We start from the raw sequence: 23719 nt of genomic DNA on the forward strand, positions 1-23719 counted from the left end.
GTGTGTGTGTGTGTGTGTGTGTGTGTGTGTGTGTGTGTGTGTGTGGTTTAGGAAGCATGAAGAATATATATATATATATATATATATATATATATATATATATATATATATATATATATATATATATATATATATATATATATATATATATATTCATAGATTACCACCAGTAAAACTACTTTTAATGATAAGCAAATCTGACTGATTTCTGAAGGATTTTAGTCATGAAACTCTAAATGAAAAGTATTTAGGTCGTCATGTTCTTGACGATAATACTGAGGAAAGGGAAACGAGACTGTATGAAGTACTGTATACCTTTATCTAAGAAATGATCGTTACAGTCCAATTTAGTGTGTGCGTTTGACCAATTCCTTTACACCAATATTCTACAATATCACCCACCGCTACCGCAGTCATGAGATATCCCTCGGAATAGCTTCGGGAGAAAAGGAGCCATTTGTGGTGCTCAGCTCACTCCGTATGTTGCTCACTCCACGAAAAGGCAGAACTTTCTTTTCCTGGCAAGCTTCAATCGCGGCACTGGCGGGAAACAGGACTGGGAGGGCTGCTAGACATTTACTGACTGACTGTAGTATAACGAGATCTAAGCCTGCTTGGGCAAGCTCTAATGACGGAAGGTCACTCCTATGCCACAACCCGTGCCTTTTCCGCATACTTTTTTTGCGCAAGTGTCTAGTTAAATGGGGTTCGGCTGTAATGTGCAGGAATGAATAGCTTCGGGAGAAAAGGAGCAATTTGGGGTGCTCAGCTCAGTACGTGATCCACACACAGAAACAGTGATACGTGAGCACAGATCAACACCAAGGCGGCTAGGTTCATTACAAACAACTAATACACTCGAACGGCTGGAATCACAACACCACGGATCAAACAACTGAAAAACATGGAAACTCTGCACAGACGCCACACACACTTACACTTATGTACACAAGACCACAAACATACTCACACAACGCAAACAGTCAACGTACTCCAGAAATAGCAACCCTACAAGACTTTGCACCCCATCCCAACCCAATAACCGCTAAGAACTCGGCTCCTAGAATCGCTAGAGCTGCCGTGAGCTTCTAAACGCCGCTGCCTGGAAGTGCGACCACAGTCGATACTGACCGTTGGGAGCGGCCCGCTGGCGCGGAGTTGTGAGATTGTGGGGTACGGCTGGTCGGCGGCTGGGCCGAGCGTAACGGTCTTCCCGCTCTTGGCTCTCGCTCGCGCGGCCAGCGGGGGGATCGAGACCCTCGTGCGGGACGGTCCCAAAGAGAACGGTCGCTAGTGTGCCGTGAGGAAGCGAGGGTTGAGCGAGCCGGCGGCGGACTCGCTCCACAAACCCGCTCGAGCTTCCATAACGCTGTTTGGGGCCGGAGCGCGCTGCACCTACCCGAGCGACTAATCGTTTGCCAACCTCTCAGACCGGGGCCAGCAAGCTTGGATGTGTTACGCGCACCGACCTCAACAAACGCCGTTGAACTGTATCCTAGTTCGGGCCCACCCTCCCGCGGGCCAAGACTCGGCATCGCTCACTTCCACCTGGAAATCCTCATTCTTCTCAGGTCGATGTTGATGTTGACAGCCAGGTCTTGCCCCCTCTCTTTCATGAGAAGCTTCTCGGCATTAGCTGCGGCTCCTCGTGGCGGCGCACGTTCTTACCGTGTTTGCCAATGCGATCAGCCTTCAATGCAGCGACCCCTCTCTCTCTCGCTCTCTAGGCGATGGTAACTCCACTCTCCGTGCGATAACGCATCCCGAGGGTGACGCCGCCGCACGCAATGTCGTCGGTTGGCACCCTAGTCTTCACACTGACGCAGCTTCTATCGAGCGGTCGGTTGGAACGAAGCACTCCACTCTCGCAGGCGACGACGGGTGACGGTGCGCTGCTACTGCTGCTGCTGCTGGTATTGTCCGTGGTGCGTTCGCTCGCACCTCGACACAAAAGCATCAGCAGCAGCAACAGTCTCACCACCATCACCACCAGTCTGCTGCTATATGACAAGGACGCGCGGACGACGAGGAGGAGGACGACGGCGTGGCCGGCAGAGTTTCGAGCCCACGCATCATCATCCTCATCATCCGCCGTCTGTTGAAACCAGGGACGCGGCGTCGCTGACCAGAGCTGTCCGACGCTGAGCGATCTCCTACTTTAGTACAAGGCTTTAAGCGAGCGCGCGGCACGCCCGTCGTGTTCGTTCGCCGCTTGGCCGCCAGCTAACGCCATAGCTACCTGGTTGATCCTGCCAGTAGTCATATGCTTGTCTCAAAGATTAAGCCATGCATGTCTAAGTACAAGCCGATTTAAGGCGAAACCGCGAATGGCTCATTAAATCAGCTATGATTCATTGGATCTGTACCCACACTTACTTGGATAACTGTGGTAATTCTAGAGCTAATACATGCACCACGTCTCTGACCGCAAGGGAAGAGCGCTTTTATTAGTTCAAAACCGGTCGGGCCTCGGTCCGTCACCCCACCGTGTTGAATCTGAATAACTTGTCGCTGATCGCACGGTCTCCGCACCGGCGCCGCCTCTTTCAAGTGTCTGCCTTATCAGCTTTCGATTGTAGGTTATGCGCCTACAATGGCTATAACGGGTAACGGGGAATCAGGGTTCGATTCCGGAGAGGGAGCCTGAGAAACGGCTACCACATCTAAGGAAGGCAGCAGGCACGCAAATTACCCACTCCCGGCACGGGGAGGTAGTGACGAAAATAACGATGCGAGACTCATCCGAGGCCTCGCAATCGGAATGAGTACACTTTAAATCCTTTAACGAGGATCTATTGGAGGGCAAGTCTGGTGCCAGCAGCCGCGGTAATTCCAGCTCCAATAGCGTATATTAAAGTTGTTGCGGTTAAAAAGCTCGTAGTTGGATTTCAGTTCTGGACTGACGGTTCACCGCCCGGTGCATACTGTCACGCTCCGAACAGCCACAACAGCCCGCTGGCTCGCACGGGGTGCTCTTCATCGAGTGTCCCGCGTGGCCGGCAGAGTTTACTTTGAAAAAATAGAGTGCTCAAAGCAGGCTACACTTACGGCCTGAATGCCTATGCATGGAATAATGGAATAGGACCTCGGTTCTATTTTGTCGGTTTTCTGAACCCGAGGTAATGACTAATAGGAACAGGCGGGGGCATTCGTATTGCGACGCTAGAGGTGAAATTCTTGGACCGTCGCAAGACGAACTACTGCGAAAGCATTTGCCAAGGATGTTTTCATTAATCAAGAACGAAAGTTAGAGGTTCGAAGGCGATCAGATACCGCCCTAGTTCTAACCATAAACGATGCTGACCAGCGATCCGCCGGCGTTATTCCCATGACCCGGCGGGCAGCTTCCGGGAAACCAAAGTCTTTGGGTTCCGGGGGAAGTATGGTTGCAAAGCTGAAACTTAAAGGAATTGACGGAAGGGCACCACCAGGAGTGGAGCCTGCGGCTTAATTTGACTCAACACGGGGAACCTCACCAGGCCCAGACCCCGGAAGGATTGACAGATTGAGAGCTCTTTCTCGATTCGGTGGGTGGTGGTGCATGGCCGTTCTTAGTTGGTGGAGCGATTTGTCTGGTTAATTCCGATAACGAACGAGACTCTGGCCTACTAACTAGTCGACGGATCTCCAGCAATTGGTGTCCAGTTCGCAGCTTCTTCTTAGAGGGATAAGCGGCAACTTTAGCCGCACGAGATTGAGCAATAACAGGTCTGTGATGCCCTTAGATGTTCTGGGCCGCACGCGCGCTACACTGAAGGGATCAACGTGTCCTCCCCCTCCGAGAGGAGCGGGTAACCCGTTGAAATCCTTTCATGATAGGGATTGGGGTTTGCAATTGTCTCCCATGAACGAGGAATTCCCAGTAAGCGCAAGTCATGAGCTTGCGTTGATTACGTCCCTGCCCTTTGTACACACCGCCCGTCGCTACTACCGATTGAATGATTTAGTGAGGCCTTCGGACTGGCGCTCTTGGATGCCGGGCCCACGCGGTTCCGCCGCTGGGCTTTCGGCGCCTCGAGCTGACGGAAAGATGTCCAAACTTGATCATTTAGAGGAAGTAAAAGTCGTAACAAGGTTTCCGTAGGTGAACCTGCGGAAGGATCATTAACGTGTTTGCCCGACGCTGGCAAAGACCAAAACCAAACACGGTCGGGCGAGGTTGGCGAGCGTGAGCGTGAAAACGTAAACAAAGTCACGTGATTTCTCGGCGCGTACCATGAACTGTACGGCGACCGAAGTCGTTTTTCTCGAGATAAATCATGTTTTCAGGATTACCTCGTCTCCAGGTAAAGTTGTGGGCATACCTCAAAGCTGCGTGCGGCCTCTGTGTTTATCCGCCTTACTTGTCCTTGAGTCTGTGGTGGGTAATAATAATAATGACAGGGCCAGTGTGATATTCCTGCTACCCACAGTTTATCTTCCCAAAGTTTTCCTAGATACCCATTAGTTGGTCAGCCCAAAAGGGTCCATGAACAGCTGGGTGAGCTGCGTGTCGACTAATCAAGCTGAGATTCATACATGGACACAGGGATTTGCTGCTGAACCTGCTAACCAATGTACCAGTGTTTCTTTAATCTTCTCCTGGGCATTTTTGACGTGCGGCCCTCCCAGCTGATCATTCTCCTTTTCAGTGTGATAAAAAAAGGGGGAGTAGAGGATAAAACACCCCAAGGACGAATATTTACAGTCTTTGGTAAATAGTTTAGCTCTGCCACTTCAAAATATCATGTACTCTTCCAAACTGTGGGCAAAGGGCAAAAATAAATGCTATTTAACCATAATATGAAGGTGTACATTATAAGTAACTAACCTAAGCAGATGTAACATAACCAAACCAAAACCAAAAGTGTTATAATTAGTTTTACCATGTAGATATCTTTACAAAATAAAATTTCTACGGTGTAGATACTTTCCCTTGTAGATAACAAGCCAAAGTACGGTGTAGATATTTTTTTTCTTGTAGATAACAAGCCAAAGTAGCACCACCTAACCACTGCAGCCACCGCCCCGACTGTCCAGTGCACTGACAGTACTGGCAGGGTTATGTTAGGTTTGCTTAGATTAGTTAGCCTTCTTTAGTACTTCTATTGAACTACCTACTTGTTTGTTTATTTTCTTCAAATTATAATGGTATTGAGTATTATTAATCTGAAAACAGTAAGGAACAAAGCAGGGGGAATTGTTTCTTCACTCAAAGAAATGGATATTTGGGAAAACCTGGGGAAAGTAAATTGGTAACTCTCCTGTCACACTAGCCATGTCCCAGGATAATTAGTTCTTAAGGCTGGTTTACACGGACGACAGTTTTGCCACGATATGCCACGACAAACTGTCGTGCCACCTCGTGTCCGTGTAAATACAACTGTCGTGGCAGCCCGTGGACTCCTCGTGACTTTGTTGTGCCACCCCGCGGCCTTGTCGCGACAACCCGAAAATTTTTGAACATGCTCAATATTTGGTCACGACAGTGCCACGAGAAAAATGTTAAATCTGTCGTGCCCATTCTGTCGTGCCACCTCGTAGCCCCTTCACGACAAGGGCACGACACCTCGTGGCGCCCCGTGGCCCGTCGTGGCAGAAGATGAACTGTCGTGGCAGCCTCGTGCCACCTGAAACGCCCCTCGTGCCCCTTGTCGTGGCCCGTTTTCGTGTGTGTAAAAGCAATTGTCGCGACCTGCACGGGGCGTGCACGACAAGGGCACGATAGATGCGCGACAACTTTTCTCGTGGCCTTCTCGTGCCCAGCTTGTGTCACGACATTTGTCGTGGCATGTCGTGGCAAAACTGTCGTCCGTGTAAACCAGCCTTTACCAACAACCAGCTCTAGGGCCAGCAAGATGGAGATGAGCAATGAGGCCACATGCAGCTATAGCATATGCCCCCAACTCTACCTTTATTTATTTAGCATGGGGTAAAGGTAAAGAATTTATCGTTGTTTCACATTAATATTTTATTGATAAAATAGTTTTATTTAGCCTTAGTACGTGCGATGAAAAAGGATTACACAGTCTAATAATTTATTTTTCCATGTTGAAAATACAGGTAAACTTACTACCAGGTAAAGATTTTCTTACAGCAAAAGGTCTTTTATGATATTTGTATCTTGACTGCTCTTTGATGCTATAAATGGACACAGTCACCACAGGACAGCCCCAGGGAGCAGAAATATTGGATGATCCTGTCACTATTCTCCCTCCATTTCATCTGGCCTGTACGGTTCTCTTTTCTTCTCTTCTGTAGCTCACATTCCATTGCTTTGGACTGTTAAGCCCTAGTAAATGAACTTATCTACCTTTGCCAACTTAATGAAACCTTACTGTACTATCTCCATAGGGCTCACTCACGTGTACTCAGGCTTGCTCCTCCTAGTTCATTTTCAGTTTCTTTCCTGCCTTCACTACACATCACAATGTCATCCATAAATGTCATGGTCCACAGAGACTGCTGCCTCAACCAAACAGACATAACCTAAACAAACCTAACCACTGCAGCCGCCGCCCTGACAGTCCAGTGCACTGACAGTTCTGGTACGGTTATGTTAGGTTTTCTTAGATTAGTTATTTTCTTTATTCTATTGAATTTGTATATTTTCTATAAATTATAATGGTTTTGAGTATTATTAATCTAAAAATACTAAGAAATAAAGCAGGGGGAATTGTTTCTTCGCTCAAAGAAATGGATATTTGGGATAACCTGGGGATAATAAACTGGTAACTCTCCTGTCACACTAGCCATGTCCCAGGATAATTAGTTCTTACCAACAACCAGCTCTAGGGCCAATAAGATGGAGATGAGCAATGAGGCCACATGCCGCTAAAGCATATGCCTCCAACTTTACCTTTATTAATTAATTTAGCATGGGGTAAAGAATTTATCATTACATATTAATATTTTATTGATAATATAGCTTTATTTAGCCTTAGTACGTGTGATGAAAAAAAGTATTACACAGTTTAATATTTTATTTTTCCATGTTGAAAATACAGGTAAATTTATTACCAAATAAAGATTTTCTTACACCAAAAGGTCTTTTATGATATCTGTAACTTGACTGCTCTTTGATGCTATAAATGGACACAGTCACCACAGGACAGCCCCAGGGCTTTGTCCTGGAGCAGAAATATTGGATGATCGTGTCACCATTCTCCCTACATTCCATCTGGCCAGTACGGTACTCTTTTCTTCCTTTCTGTAGCACACGTTCCATTGCTTTGGGCTGTTAAGCCCTTGTATTTGAGCTTATCAACTTTTGCCAACTCCACTCGCTGAAACCTCACTGTACCATCTCCGTAGGGCTCACTCACATGTACTCAGTCTTGCTCCTGCTGATTTTCATCCCACTTATACAGTGCATACCTCCACCTCTCTAGTTCATTTTCAGTTTCTTCCCTGCCTTCACTAAATATCACAATGTCATCCACAAATATCATGGTCCACGGAGACTGCTGCCTGACCTCATCCGTCAGCCTGTACATCACTACTGAGAATGAGCGGACTGATCCTAGGTGTAGTCTAACCTTGACCCTGACACTCTTTGTAACTCCTGCCATACCAGCAACATCATAAACTTTTTCGGACACATGGTGTGCTTCCTCTGATAGAGAAATTATATTGTTGTGCTGGAAGCTTCCCCCGGCGACCACAGGCCTCTAGAAGGCTCCCGGAGAAACGAGCAAGGGGGCGGGGAGCAAGGCGAGCCGTCCGCTCCCCGCGGGGCGCGGCCAGGCGCCAGGCGGGAAGTGTTGCCAACTCGCGTATATTTTTGCTACATGTTCTTGTGTGATCTAAAATATACTGTAACATTCTAGACTGTACTGTTCTGGATATATTAGGAGAAGAGGGCGAAAGAGTTGCAGTCATAGTAAGCTAGTGGTAAGTGAAGAGTCAGAGTGAAGTGTACTACTAAGGAAGAATATTAAACTTCAGAAGCTGTGCAAAGTATTTACATATCTCCCTCCCACGGAGTCTCCTGACGGCGACACGGAACCCAAGTAACACGTCCGGCATAACAATATGTAGAAAGGGTACCAGGTATATCAGTTGACATCTCCAATAGCCCTGCTACCTGATGACGACAATTTATATGCAGTCAGCTATGGTGAAGAGGAAATTGCTTGTGACCAGGTATTTCACTGTGACAAGCATCCTAAGACTCAGAAGAATTCCACATCCTGTGGGAGAGACATATGTACATAAAGTATTATTAAAAAAAAATGCTGTCATGTTGAAATTAGGATGAAAATAAATAAATGTTGGGTGTGCAGAAAACAAGAGAACTGAGAAAGAAACAAGCTGGAAAATTTAAACAAGTACACTATAACAGTGACTGAGGGACAGAGTGATGAATGGAAGAACAAATTGTAATGCTAATGCAGCTATAGCATATGCCCCCAACTTTAATTTTTTTAAACTGAAAGATAGGAAGGGGGCTGAGTCGAACCTATCCTGCACAATCCTACATAACCTACCTGAAGATTTTGGCCTGACCTGAGTGGTATATTTCAGAGACTGCCTTCAATTTTTGGGGTAACCTATGATGCTTTATCGTATGGAAATAACTGTTGCACCAGAATACAATGACGAGAACAATGGAGCAAAATATTTACAGAATAACAACACAGCTATTTCAAGAAAATATAAAAAAATCTCCTTAACTGCCATTCCCAAAAATTATTAAGAAATTAATATTGTAGTCAGTATTTTAAATAAGTGAGAAAAATCATCTTATTGCTGTGGAAACACTGTGAAGTAGCTGTCAGGGCAAATGACACTATCTTAGAGCTGCAGCTCAACATTAGGATAGTAACCTATCACTGCTAAGGATAATAATTAACCTATTGCTGCTAAAATAAAATATGGCGACTAAATAGATTGAGAATTATATATGATTCCACGGAACTGAGCAAACCTAATAATTAGTACCCTAATGCCGTCTGAATCTATCAGAGCTAAAATAGTTGCCTTTCACTGTAAGACAGTAGCCTATCACTTCTTATCTAGTTATTCATAACACAAACAGTCGTACTGATTAGTACATAAAAATATATTCAAAATAAACTGGTGACTACCCGTGATGGGTGTAATTCCATAGTTTTTGTTTTTTCTTCCCCACTGTCTGGGACCAACTACTTTGAATAGTTCCATTATACCTTGAATGTTTTTTGGGTGGCTGTCTTATATATTCTTAATATTTCATAATAGAATTCATGTTGATTGAGTGCCACCAAATCCACAGGTATGCAATAGTTTGTTAACCCTATCAGCACACTCGTATGAACCACGAAGACAACTACATACAACATTTTCAAAAAGAAATGTCAATAGATAAATAAAACACTAAATGTACTTACCGAAAATATCCATTGCTTTGGCTTAGACGACAGACTCTGTTGTGCTGGCGGTGTACGATACGCTGCCCAATAAAACGCTTGTACAACAAAAATAAAGGTGTTTTGAATAATTATTTGCCTTATATATGCTCTCTGCATGCTAGGTATGTTATATCATTGCAGATTTACTCATTTACTTTGAATGCATTGGTTACAAATCTCGTTTTCGTCACCTCAACCGCTCCCCAAAATCTCCTTACCAAAACGCCGATTTTTCGTTCGCGAGCGAGCGAAAAGCAGCGGCCAAGAGCGACTGTAAGACCCGATCGCGCGCGGAAGGCTTTCGTTCGCTGGCTAGCGAACGAAAACGGGTGACTGTAAGACCGGCCCTTAAACCAACCCTTCCCCGGGTGGAATAAGCACACAGTCAAACCCTAGACACTACGTCTTCCCACATCGTCTCCCGAGGCAGAGACGGCGGAAGTCTGATGAGAGTCGGCAGCGTCCGACGTAAAACAAAAATACAACTCTTAACGGTGGATCATTCGGCTCGTGGGTCGATGAAGACCGCAGCAAGCTGCGTGTCGGTATGTGAATCGCAAGAATACCAGATACATCGACAAGTCGAACGCACATTGCGGTGGCGGCACTCTCATGTGCTGCCGTCACTCCTACAAGAGGGTCGGATATACATTCCATGCATCGGCTTTGTCAGCAATGACATCGACCGCATTGGGGAGTTTCGCCTGTTTCTACTAGCGGGCGTTCCCTTAAGGCCATGAATGGTTACCGGCCGCGTCACGTCTCTGACGGACGCGTACGTCGGTGACACGGAGCTTATGGACACAGCGGGAGGAGGAGGAGAAGGAGATGGTCTCTCGGGGCTGCCTCCTACTCCGCCGCCTCGTCTGCTGTTGTCGCTTTCCGTGTCCTGTCTCGTTTCGGAACCCCAACCTGTGCCGCTATGAGTCGGACGGGCTAAGGTGGCTCTGCTTCGCGTGATAGGCAGGAGAAGGCGACCGGGCCGGTTATTTACTCGACTAACCCGGATCACCCTACCTCTCCTTGCTGCGAGCAGACGCAAACAACAACAACAACACGTCCCGCGTGTCGTCGTCTGTGTGCACCACCACCGCCGACTGGCAGCCATTATTTAAAGGAAGGGACCGACGAGCTGGAGAGCGAGGCAACTCCTCTCCTCCCGCCAGCACCAAGGAGGATCTTCTTCTTGCTGCTGCTCCAATGTCGACCTCGTGTTAGGGTAGAGTACCCGCCAAATTTAAGCATATTAATAAGCGGAGGAAAAGAAACCAACAGGGATTCCCTTAGTAAGGGCGACTGAACCGGGAAAAGCCCAGCGCATAACCTGGCGTCGTGACCCGGCGCCAGGGGTGTTGCGTTTCGGAGGGTCCGGCACGCAGTCTCTCACCGCCTAAGTTATGCTTGAAAGCGGCCACTACCCATGGAGGGTGACAGGCCCGTGTGGCGGAGCCCGCGAGGGTACGCGAGAGATTGTCGGAAAGGGCCTCTCCGTAGAGTCGGGTTGCTTGAGAATGCAGCCCTAAGCAGGTGGTAAACTCCATCTAAGGCTAAATATGACCACGAGACCGATAGCGAACAAGTACCGTGAGGGAAAGTTGAAAAGAACTTTGAAGAGAGAGTTCAAGAGTACGTGAAACCGTTAAGAGCCAAACGGGTGTGCACTCTGGATGTATATTCTCGCCTTCTTTCACAGCGCGTTCAGGCAAGCCACTGACGAAAAAATATGTCTTTTTATTGTGCTATTGCGTGACTGTAATTTCAATGACTACAAACGGCGGTGTGGGGTGTGAGGGAGGGCATGTTGAAGTGATTGATTTAAATGAGTCCGCCTTTCCTCGTTTTCTCTAAATCCCTGTTTCTACATTCTCTAGTTTGGCTCCAAGCAGTGTCACGCATAAACCACGCCTCGGCCGTGTCTCCTCCCACAAACCTGCGTATGACTTGACTTGCTGTATATAGACTTAGGACAAGGGCGCATCGGTCACGTATGAATTAGAACTGAGCCCGTTCACGTTACTTAAGATGACGAGGACGCGTCGGTCACGTCTGAATTGGGACTGAGCCCGTTCACGTATGAACTGGGACTGAGCCCGTTCACGTTACTTAAGATGACGAGGACGCATCGGTCACGTATGAAATGGGACTGAGCCCGTTCACGTTACTTGACCCTTAATACACATGGAGGGGTTGTCTCCCCCGTCAGCGTTCGGCCGCCGGTCGCTATATTGAATGACCCGCACTCGGCGCCTCCACCATAGTAATTGAATGGGAACTCTGTAGTTATTTTGTTTTCTTTGTCTCACTCATTCCACATTCGCTCATTCCAAGGACTCATTCCAGACCCCCTCACTCCACACGCATTCATTCCACTAACACTCATTCCACAAACACTCATTCCACACACACTCATTCCACAAACACTCATTCCACACATACTCATTCCACACGCACTCATTCCACAAACGATCATTCCACAAACCCTCATTCCACACACACTCATTCCACACGCACTCATTCCACAAACACTCGTTTCACACGCACTCATTACACAAGCACTCATTCGTCAAAGACTCACTCCACACGCACTCATTCCACAAATATTCACTCCACACGCACTCATTCGACAAAGACTCATTCCACCCTCACTTATACCACAAACACTCATTCCACAAGCACTCATTCCTTAAAGACTCATTCGACAAATATTCACTCCACACGCACTCATTCCACAAACCTTCATTCCACAAATACTTATTCCTCACGCACTCAATCCACAAACCTTCATTCCACAAATACTTATTCCACACGCACTCATTCCACAAACCTTCATTCCACAAATACTTATTCCTCACGCACTCATTCCACAAACCTTCATTCCACAAATACTTATTCCTCACGCACTCATTCCACAAGCACTCATTCCACAAATACTTATTCCAAACGCACTCATTCCACAAACCTTCATTCCACAAATACTTATTCCACACGCACTCATTCCACAAACCTTCATTCCACAAATACTTATTCCACACGCACTCATTCCACAAGCACTCATTCCAAAAATACTTATTCCACACGCACTCATTTCACAAACCTTCATTCCACAAATACTTATTCCACACGCACTCATTTCACAAACCTTCATTCCACAAATACTTATTCCACACGCACTCATTCCACAAGCACTCATTCCACAAATACTTATTCCACACGCACTCATTCCACAAACCTTCATTCCACAAATACTTATTCCACACGCACTCATTCCACAAACCTTCATTCCACAAATACTTATTCCACACGCACTCATTCCACAAGCACTCATTCCAAAAATACTTATTCCACACGCACTCATTTCACAAACCTTCATTCCACAAATACTTATTCCACACGCACTCATTTCACAAACCTTCATTCCACAAATACTTATTCCACACGCACTCATTTCACAAGCACTCATTCCAAAAATACTTATTCCACACGCACTCATTTCACAAGCACTCATTCCAAAAATACTTATTCCACACGCACTCATTTCACAAGCACTCATTCCACAAATACTTATTCTACATGCACTCCTTCCACAAGCACTCATTCCAAAAATACTTATTCCACACGCACTCATTCCACACACCTTCATTCCACAAATACTTATTCCACACGCACTCATTCCACAAGCACTCATTCCACAAATACTTATTCTACATGCACTCCTTCCACAAGCACTCATTCCAAAAATACTTATTCCACACGCACTCATTTCACAAGCACTCATTCCACAAATACTTATTCCACAAGCACTCATTCCACAAGCACTCATACCACACATCCCCTCCACACACACATAAATACATACATACATACTTTTTTTTTTTTTTTACAACAAAGGAGGCAGCTCAAGGGCACACAAAAAAAGAAAACAATAATAAAAAAAAAACCGCTACTCCCTGTTCCTAAAAAAGAAACAAAAGAGGTGGCCGAAAGCAAGATCAAATACGGGAGGAGAGATGTCCTGATACCCTCCTCTTGAAAGAGTTAAAGTCGTAGGCAGGAGGAAATACAGATGAAGGAAGATTGTTCCAGAGTCTACCAGCGTGAGGGATGAAAGAGTGAAGATGCAGGTTAACTCTTGCATAAGGGGTTTGGACAGTATAGGGATGAGCATGAGTGCAAAGGCGAGTGCAGCGGGGCCGCGGGAGGTGGGGAGGCATGCAGTTAGCAAGTTCAGAAGAGCAGTCAGCGTGGAAATATCGACAGAAGATAGAAAGAGAGGCAACATTGCGCCGGAATTTAAGAGGTAGAAGACTATCAGTATGAGGAGGAGAGCTGATGAGACGAAGAGCCTTAGCCTCCACTCTGTCCAGAAGAGCTGAGTGAGTGGAGCCCCCCCACATATGAGATGCATACTCCATACGAGGGCGGACAAGGCTCCTGTATATGGACAGCAACTGTGCAGGGGAGAAGAACTGGCGGAGACGGTACAGAACGCCCAGCCTCGAGGAAGCTGATTTAGTAAGAGATGAGATATGAAGTTTCCTGTTGAGATTTTGAGTTCATGATAGACCGAGGATATTTAGTGTTGAGGATGGTGATAGCTGGGTGTTGTCAGAGAATAAGGGATAGTTGTTTGGAAGATTGTGTTGAGTGGATAGGTGGAGAAACTGTGTTTTTGAGGCGTTGAAGGACACCAGGTTCCTCTTGCCTAAGTCGGAACTAATAGTAAGGTCTGAGGCTAAGCGTTCTGCAGCCTCCAGCCTTGAGTCGTTAAGTTCCTGTAGGGTGGGTCTTCTATTAAAAGAAGTTGAGTAATGCAGAGTGGAATCATCGGCGTAGGAATGGATAGGACAGTTCGTTTTGAAAAGATCATCAATGAACAACAGAAAGAGAGTGGGAGATAGGACAGAACCGTGTGGGACACCACTGTTAATAGATTTAGGGGAAGAACAGTGACCGTCTACCACGGCAGAAATAGAACGGTCAGAAAGGAAACTGGAGATAAAGGTACAGAGAGAAGGATAGAAACCGTAGAAGGGTAGTTTGGAAAGCAAAGATTTGTGCCAGACCCTATCAAAAGCTTTTGATATGTCCAGCGCAATAGCAAAGGTTTCACCGAAACGGCTAAGAGAGGATGACTAAGAGTCAGTTAAGAAGGCTAGGAGATCACCAGTAGAACGCCCCTTGCGGAACCCATACTGACGATCAGATAGAAGGTCAGAAGTGCAAAGGTGCTTTTGAATCTTCCGGTTAAGGATTGATTCAAAAGCTTTAGATAGACAAGAAAGTAGAGCTATAGGACGGTAGTTTGAGGGATTGGAGCGGTCACCCTTCTTAGGCACAGGCTGTATGAAGGCATACTTCCAGCAAGAAGGAAAGGTAGATGTTGACAGGCAGAGGCGAAAGAGTTCGACCAGGAAGGGTGACAGCACGGAGGCACAGTTTTTAAGGACAATAGGAGGCACTCCATCAGGTCCAATGCACACCGTACACACACACACACACACTGCCCGATGGCTCAGTGGTAGGGCTTAGGGTTTCCAACTTAGGGGACGCGAGTGCGATCCACGCCGTTCACGCAGATTTTTTCATATATATATATATATATATATATATATATATATATATATATATATATATATATATATATATATATATATATATATATATATATATATATATATATATATATATATATATATATATATATATAAGTTTGTGGATGTATGAATTTATGTATGTATGTATGCACATATATCTCTTTCTATGACTTGCACTTCATCTATTAATTTGAACTTCAATTTTTTTAAATTTAAAATTCAACTTTTTAAATTTGAATTTCAACTTTTTAAATTTGAATTTCAACTTTTTTAATTTGAATTTCAACTTTTTTAATTTGAATTTCAACTTTTTCAATTTGAATTTCAACTTTTTCAATTTGAATTTCAACTTATTCAATTTGAATTTCAACTTTTTTAATATGAAATTCAAATTTTAAAATTTGAATTTCAACTTTTTTAATTTGAATTTCAACTTTTTTAATTTGAATTTCAACTTTTTTAATTTGAGTTTCAAGTTTTTTTATTTGAATTTCAACCTTTTTAATTTGAATTTCAACTTTTTTAATTTGAATTTCAATTTTTTTATTTTGAATTTCAACTTTTTTAATTTGAGTTTCAACTTTTTTCATTTGAAATTCAACTTTTTTTAATTTGAGGGTGAAAAGGTGTAGATCGTTGAGGAGAGCAAAGTTGTTGGCTTGTTAACCAGGCTAATCAGTGAAAGAGGATGAAAGCCAAAGCTGGTGGTGAACATTGAAATCTCTTAGGATGGAGATTTCAGCGAAGTGAGAGTGGGTCAAGATATGCTCCACTTTAGGGTTCAAGTAGTCAAAGAAGTTTACATAGTTAGTAGAGTTAGGTGAGAGATGAACAGCACAGTCTTAGCCAAATGGTGGAAAAAAATTACCCCGGGCAACTAATCCCTCCTCACCTCTCTCTCTCTCTCTCTCTCTCTCTCTCTCTCTCTCTCTCTCTCTCTCTCTCTCTCTCTCCTCTCCCTCTCCCTCTCCCTCTCCTTTCCTCTCCTCTCCTCTCCTCTTCCCTTCTCTCCTCTCATCTCATCTCATCTCCTCTCCCCTCTCTTCTCTTCTCTCCCCTCCCCTCCTCTCCTTTCCTCTCCTCTCCTCTCCTCCGTTTGTTTACCTGGTTATTTGTATCTACCTGGTTGATCAGTTGTTGGGCGCCTCTTCTACGATCGACAGAACAGAACCTGAGTGACATAATAGAGAAACCAAAGAAAATAATCATAGGACTCAACCCTCACCCGTTTTCCCCTCCACCACCATATCAAAAAGAATAGTGAGCGCAATGGAGGTGGAGGAGGAGGGGGGAGGCATTGAATTCTATCCCGCCGACAGCACCAGCGGCGGAAGAGGAGTAGGAGGTGTAGGAGGAGGATTCAATATGCGTGAATACCTCCATCCTTCTTCTGCGTCTCCTTACACATTCTTCGCCGCTTCCACGACCTTCAGATAGACGAACACCACCAGCTACCTAACGTTGACCTGCGGCAGCGGCATGGGGGAGCCAGAGGTGTTAGGGTGGAGCACTGGGGGCGGGGTCTGCGACTGCGGCGGGGAGGCTGGGACCGGAGGAGGTGTTGCCGGCCGCACCCGCAAGCGAATCCTTGACTCGCTGGAGGCCTAGGAGGATGACTCGACCGCCCGGCGTCTTGGGGTCTTCACGGACTGGCAGGATACCATCAAGAGGATTGTCGTGCCGAATATGAAGGGGTCAGTGATTAGCCCCGCTCCCCATAGCTGTCTTTCCTCCGTCTTTTTCACCCTCTACCCATAGTTGTCTTTGCTCCTTCTCCGCCAACCTGTTCCTACCTCACCTTACCTTACCTGTATTGTCACGTCACGATAATTATAGGTGTGCTATCTTAGTAGTTTGAAGGTTAACGTTATTACCAGGTGAAGAGAGGTGATTAAGGGAGGAGGAAGGGGGCAGGTAAGAAGAGGGAAGGAAGAAGGATGGGAAAAGGAGGCGCAGAAGACGGGTAAGATTCAGGTGAATGACCGTTACCTGGAGAAACGAAGGTCATTGGATAGACTCTCTCTCTCTCTCTCTCTCTCTCTCTCTCTCTCTCTCTCTCTCACACACACACACACGCACACACACACACACACGCATTTGCACGTGCACACAGCCGCCCCCTCACGTAGACACACACAGCCCTCCTAAGTAAAACACGTACAAACAGACAAACAAACAAGCAAGTAGATAAACAAACACCCACATAAAAGCAAGTGAATGAAGAAGCAAACATAAAAAGATAGAAAAAGTAAAACGGAAAAAGAAAATATCAAATAAAAAAGCGAATAAAAGAAAAAGTAAGAAAAAACGATCAAGAAAAACGGAGAAAAGAAACGAAAAAAAAAATAAATAAATAAAGCAAACAAACAAGAAACCAACAAAACACACACACACACACACACACACACACACACACACACACACACACACACACACACACACACACACAGCAGTGGCTGAATGGATAGCAAGACGGCCCCGCGTTCAGGAGGACGCGAGTTTAATCCCCGACCGGTGCCACCAAGCTGGGATTTTTCAGCAGCCGCCGAGTGGCTTAAAACTACCCACATGCTGTCCAGAAGACCACCTATCAACCCTGACTCTAGATTCTAGGATTAAAGATGAGCTCCGGGAGGACAGCATGAGCCAATGCAAGATGGCGCCACTATAAACACTCGCCTGCACCAGAACGGGCTGGGCCGACCATCAGGACTTACCGGGAAGAAGCCTTGGACCGACCAACAGGATCCACCGGGAAGAAGCCTACCGGCGCAACAGGCCTCAACGTAAACACACACACACACACACACACACACACACACACACACACACACACACCGCTCCGGTAGCTCAGTCGGCTAGAGCGCCGCGCTGCAAGGCTTCACGGCCAAACAGGCAGCGGTTCGAGCCCCGCTCAGGCAGGATTCTTTCCGTTGACTAGGAGTGGTTACTGTCCCCCCTTGAGCAAGGGGGATGGGGGGTGTGGTGTGTGAGGTCCTGGCAGTACCCAGAGATCGACGATAATGATCATGCACTTGCTCGTGTCGGGAGGGTACCTGCTGGCGAAAGCGAGTCGAACTCGTGATCAGGCCGTGGTGAGGTACACACACAAACAAACAAACAAACACACGTACGCACAAACTGCAGTCTTCGTTGATTGGGAATTTGCAGTTTATGGAGAGTCCCAATATAGACTTAACACACCTGTAGAGCCCCACTAATCACCTCAGGGCCATTATCCCTGACCCCCCTCCCCCACACACCCCGCACCTGCATACACGCACCTACACACTAATCCTGCCTTTCCTAATGAGCCAACAAGATGGTCCATAAATCCTTCACTCGTGTCTTTTTCGGTTGAAAGTTTATGGGAAAAAAATTAAAGAAAGGGAAGAGAAAGAAAAAGAAGAAGGAGTAAGAAAAAAGGTAAAAAGAAAACGAGAATAAGAAAAAAAAGTTAAAAAGAAATAAAAGAAAAAAGAAAAAAGTAAGAGAAAAAGAAAAAAAAGTAAAAAAAAAAAAAGAAAAAAAGTCCCTCCTTTATCCATAGCAAATGTCAACACCTTGCTTTCTCTAATTCTTCCAGAGACATCTGGCACTTAGCCAAAAATATCTCCTCCAATTTCACTTCTTCCTCTTTCCCTCCTCTTCTTAACATAGACAGCAGCACTGCCTTCTCATCTATCTCTAAGGCTGAACTCTTCTCTCAAACTCTCTGTAACAACTCCACTCTGGACGACTCTGGGCATATTCCTCCTACTCATCCTACTCATCCTACTCATGCCTGTTATTAAGATTCTTCATAATGATGTTTTCTATGCCCTCTCTGGCCTCAACTCTCAGAAGGCTTATGGACCTGATGGAGTGCCTCCTATTGTCCTTAAAAACTGTGCTTCCGTGCTGACACCCTGCCTGGTCAAACTCTTTCGCCTCTGCCTATCAACATCTACTTTTCCTTCCTGCTGGAAGTACGCCTTCGTACAGCCTGTGCCTAAGAAGGGTGACCGTTCCAATCCCTCAAACTACCGCCCTATAGCTTTACTTTCCTGTCTATCTAAAGCTTTTGAATCAATCCTTAACCGGAAGATTCAAAAGCACCTTTCCACTTCTAACCTTCTATCTGATCGCCAGTATGGGTTCCGCAAGGGGCGTTCTACTGGCGATCTTCTTGCTCTCTTAACTGATTTTTCGTCATCCTCTCTTAGCAGTTTCGGTGAAACTTTCTCAATTGCGCTAGACATATCGACAGCCTTCGATAAGAGTCTGGCACAAGTCTTTGCTTTCTAAACTGCCCTCTTACGGATTCTATCCCTCTCTCTGTTCCTATATCTCCAGTTTCCTTTCCAGCCGTTCTATCTCTGCCGTGGTAGACGGTCACTGTACTTCCCCTAAACCTATCAACAGTGGTGTTCCACAGGGCTCTGTTCTATCACCCACTCTCTTCCTATTATTCATCAATGATCTTTCCATAACAAACTGTCCTATCCACTCATACGCTGATGACTCCACTCTGCATTATTCAACTTCTTTCAGCAGTAGATCCTCTCAACAGGAATTACATGACTCCAGGCTGGAGGCTGCAGAACGCGTAACCTCAGACCTTACTATAATTTCCGATTGGGGTAAAAGGAACCTTGTGTCCTTCAATGCCTCAAAAACCCAATATCTCCACCTTTCAACTCGACACAATCTTCCAAACACCTATCCCCTATTCTTCGACAACACCCAACTGTCACCATCTTCAACACTAAACATTCTCGGTCAATCCTTAACTCAAAATCTTAACTGGAAACTTCACATCTCCTCTCTCACTAAATAAGCTTCCTCGAGGCTGGGCGTTCTGTATCGTTTCCGCCAGTTCTTCTCCCCCGCACAGTTGCTATCCATATACAGGGGCCTTGTCCGCCCTCGTATGGAGTATGCCTCTCACGTGTGGGGGGTCCACTCACACAGCTCTCTTGGACAGAGTGGAGTCTATAGGCTCTTCGTCTCATCAGCTCTCCTCTTCTTACTGAGAGTCTTCTACCTCTTAAATTCCGCCGCCTTGTTGCCTCTCTCTATCTTCTATCGTTATTGTCATGCTGATTGCTCTTCTGAACTAGCTAACTGCATGCCTCCTCCCCTCCCGCGGCCACGCTGCACACGACTTTCTACTAAAGCTCATCCCTTTACTGTCCAAATCCCTTATGCACGAGCTAACCAGCATCTTCACCCCTTCATCCCTCACGCTGGTAAACTCTGGAACAATCTTCCTTCATCCGTATTTTCTCCTGCCTACGACTTGAACTCTTTCAAGAGGAGGGTATCAGGACACCTCTCCTCCCGAAATTGACCCCTCTTTCGGCCACCTCTTTGGATACTTTTTTAGGAGCAGTGAGTAGCGGGCTTTTTTATTATTGTTTCCTTTTTTGTGCCCTTGAGCTGCCTCCTTTGTTGTAAAAAAAAAAGTACAAACTGACAGTATACCATTAACCTTCCCCCCGCCCACACCCACACACAAACACACACAACACACACACACACACACACACACACACAACACTCCCATGGCGCAACTGGTTAGAGCGCGGCGCTGCCAGGCTTCACGGTCTGACAGGGCGGCGGTTCGAGTCCACTCAGGCCGGATTCTTTCCGTCGACTAGTAGTAGTTAGTGTCCACCCTTGAGCAAGGGGGATGTGGTGTGTGAGCCCCTGGCAGTACCCATAGATCGACGATAAAGAGCACTTACTCATGTCGGGAGGGTACCTGGTGGCGATTGTGAGTCCAACACATGATCAGGCCGTGGTGAATTACAAACACCACACACACACACACACACACACACACACTATCGGCGCAGGTGTTTGAAGCTTACCTTTTTTGATTTCCTTCCCATTCCTCGTTGCCAGACGGAGCACAGAGGGAGAGGCAAAGGAAGGGAGGGAAGGGGGAAAGGGGGAAGGGATAAAGATACGCAGTTTCTTTCCCATTTTATCGATCTTCTTTTTCTCTCTTTCTGTGTTTGAAGGGAAAGGAAGGGAGATAAATGAAGAAGATAAAGAAAGAGAGAAAGGAATGAAAAAAAGAGCAGGGAGAAGGGAAGGGAGAAAAAGAGAGGGGAGGAGGACGGAGGGAAGGGATAGGGATTTGCACTTTCTTCTCCGTTTTGTCTTTTTTTTTTTTTCTTCCTCTATTTCTCAATCAATCTTAATTCATCTCTGTCCTTCCGTTTATTCCTTGTCTCTCCATTTATTTCTCTATCAATTTTTCTTTCCTCCTCTTCCATTATTTGTAATTTTTTCTGTTCTCTTCCTTTTCTCTAATTCTTTCATTCTGACATTTCTTCTTTTTTATCCATTTCTTTTTTTTACCCCCTTTTCCTTTATTTCTTATTCTCTCCTCCTCTTCATTATTTATCATTCTTTCTGTTTGTTCTTCCTTATTTGTCGTTCTTTCATTTGACCTTTTTCTGTCCGTCTTCCTTTGTCCTATCTTCCCTTTATTTCTTTGTATTTTTTTCTTTCTCTCTTCCTTTTATTTTATTTATTTATTGAGCCATGTGAGGTGTAATGAACACCAAAACTATCATCACTGACTACTACTACTACTACTACTACTACTACTACTGTTGCTGCTACTACAGACAAACAAACAACAAGCAAACTAACTACCTACTGTTAGCACGAGGGTATTATTAACCACTCGTCAGGTCAAGTCTCGTGGTTCGTTGACTCCCCAATCACACCACGAAGAGGTGGTGCGAGGACTCTCGAGAGTTGTCGATTGTTAGGCGGCCAAAATCTCCCAATCTGAGACTACCAATACTATACCCGAGAGGTATAGTCACGCAACGGAATAAATGAAAACGCTAAAATGTATGATTAATATAAATAACTAAGTCACTCGGATATGCACGCCAAGGAACAAAAGTAAAATAAGAAAAGGAGCCTGCCTCGGTACGAGAGACGGTACCGAAGGCAAGGGGGTTCTCTCTCCACTTACGACGTAAAGACTATTGCACCAAATTACAATGCCACAACTTAAGAAAAGATAACAGGGCTAATATGTCTGCAAAAATACAACAAGAAATATCCTACACCGCAAGCAGACTACCGGTGTTAGCAAAAGTAAACACGTAGAAATAATTATAACCCAACACAATAGTTACAATGCAGCAACGGAAGTTAACACCACCAATAAGACACAACACATAAACAAACACGCCAAGTTATAAGTCACGGTACTCCCGCATGACACGGTGAAAACGAACACTAAAGCACAAAACAAGCAAGCAAAGCACACACTCGCAATTAGTATTTAGACTTAAACACAGGTCTCAGTGTTCAATACCGGCTCGACGTTATATTCATGTTACCAAAGCGCTACATTATAGCATCTTCCATTTAGCATAACCCGTTTCTGGGTCGTGATCTGGCGTGTTCCATTTAGCGGAACCGATCAGCTGACGCCGCAGCCTGCACCCATTTTAGAGGATCTGGGTGACCCGGAGGGACCCCACTGCCGAGCAGGGTTAGCCAGATCACTTTCGACCCAAGACCCAGGCCAGGACCAAGACTATCGCCGCCGCCGCCGCCATTTGCATGCCTTATTTCCCATATTTGGGTATTTTTTGCTACAACCACTGCATCCAGGTGGTGCCAGGTGATCCGAAATTGTAGGTACTTTATGCCAGTTACATACTTACCCATAGATATGTGCCGAAAACCATGAATAATAAGTTAAAAGTGGTGCAGTGGGCGGGGCGTTGAAATTTTAATTTCGGGCCCAGCAAGAGGCCTGTAGTGGCTTTAAACGAAAGCAGTTGGATGAATAGATGTGTGGAGAGCCATATATGTATGGCGGGGCAAGGGTTTTGTGGCCGGGCGAGGGAGGGGAGTGAAACGCGACGGCTGTGTTTTATACAGAATAGCACCCACCCGGGTGTCACATTGGCGCTGTGTCCAGGGGTAATGGGCTCCCTCCCACCACAGGCTCAAGGGCGAATGCGACGGAGATGAGCACCGAGGCCACGCGCTGCTATAGCATATGCCCCCAACTTTACCTTTACCTTACAGTGACTGACGTGTTTATTGCCGATACGGCAAAACTTAAGAATAACCACTCCAAACCAATATTCGTATTAATTTAGCACGTGAAAGAATTATTATTATAATGCATTTTTGTATACGTTTTACCTTGGGGAGGGGCCAGGGGGGCAAGCCTCTTTAATTATAGAGTTAGGTGGCTCGGATTTTCTAAGTCCATTGTTATTGTTTCACAACCGCCTCTATACACAGACTGAGCCTCATACCTGCCTTGCAGTGCACCCTACAAACTAGTTCCTAAGTCAGTGCGCGCAGGTCGTAAAGTTCAGTTGGAGTAGTTTAAATATATTTGACATGTGGCGTGACCCGTCAAAACTTACACCCCGCGGGACGGATTGGGAGGGCGGCGGTGGGGGGAGGTGGGGGGCAAGTATGCCCACCATCTGATGACACGCCTGACACTCGTCAACAGATTGAATGCTAGGTCATATTGGAATAGACTACAAGAGTATGCATTAGGGACTTTCCTTACTTTCGAGACTTGGGAATTTCTCCTGATATAGGGATTTTTCTAGGGAAATTTTGGAAGGCCATTTTTCAGTGATATGGGCTCCCCCCCCAATACCCCGGTTCCCCACAGGTCCCCAGGTTTGTCTTGGGGGGTAGGGGGGGCTGGGGTGGTGGAGGGGGTGGAGTGGTAATTCTTGAGATTTACCACTAGGCCTGATA

At 45.7% G+C, this 23719-nt stretch overlaps 2 non-coding genes across 2 annotated transcripts; both read left to right on the plus strand.

Moving 5' to 3' along the window:
* Positions 1 to 2236: 2236 nt before the first annotated feature.
* LOC127003169 (small subunit ribosomal RNA) lies at positions 2237 to 4107 on the plus strand. Its single transcript, XR_007756995.1, has one exon. It is a non-coding gene; the product is annotated as a small subunit ribosomal RNA (ribosomal RNA).
* A 5747-nt stretch (positions 4108 to 9854) lies between these two features.
* On the plus strand, positions 9855 to 10014 carry LOC127003168 (5.8S ribosomal RNA). Its single transcript, XR_007756994.1, has one exon. It is a non-coding gene; the product is annotated as a 5.8S ribosomal RNA (ribosomal RNA).
* The last annotated feature ends 13705 nt before the right edge of the window (positions 10015 to 23719 follow it).

This window comes from Eriocheir sinensis, chromosome 24 (assembly GCF_024679095.1).
Source record: "Eriocheir sinensis breed Jianghai 21 chromosome 24, ASM2467909v1, whole genome shotgun sequence".
Taxonomy (NCBI): Eukaryota; Metazoa; Arthropoda; class Malacostraca; order Decapoda; family Varunidae; genus Eriocheir; species Eriocheir sinensis.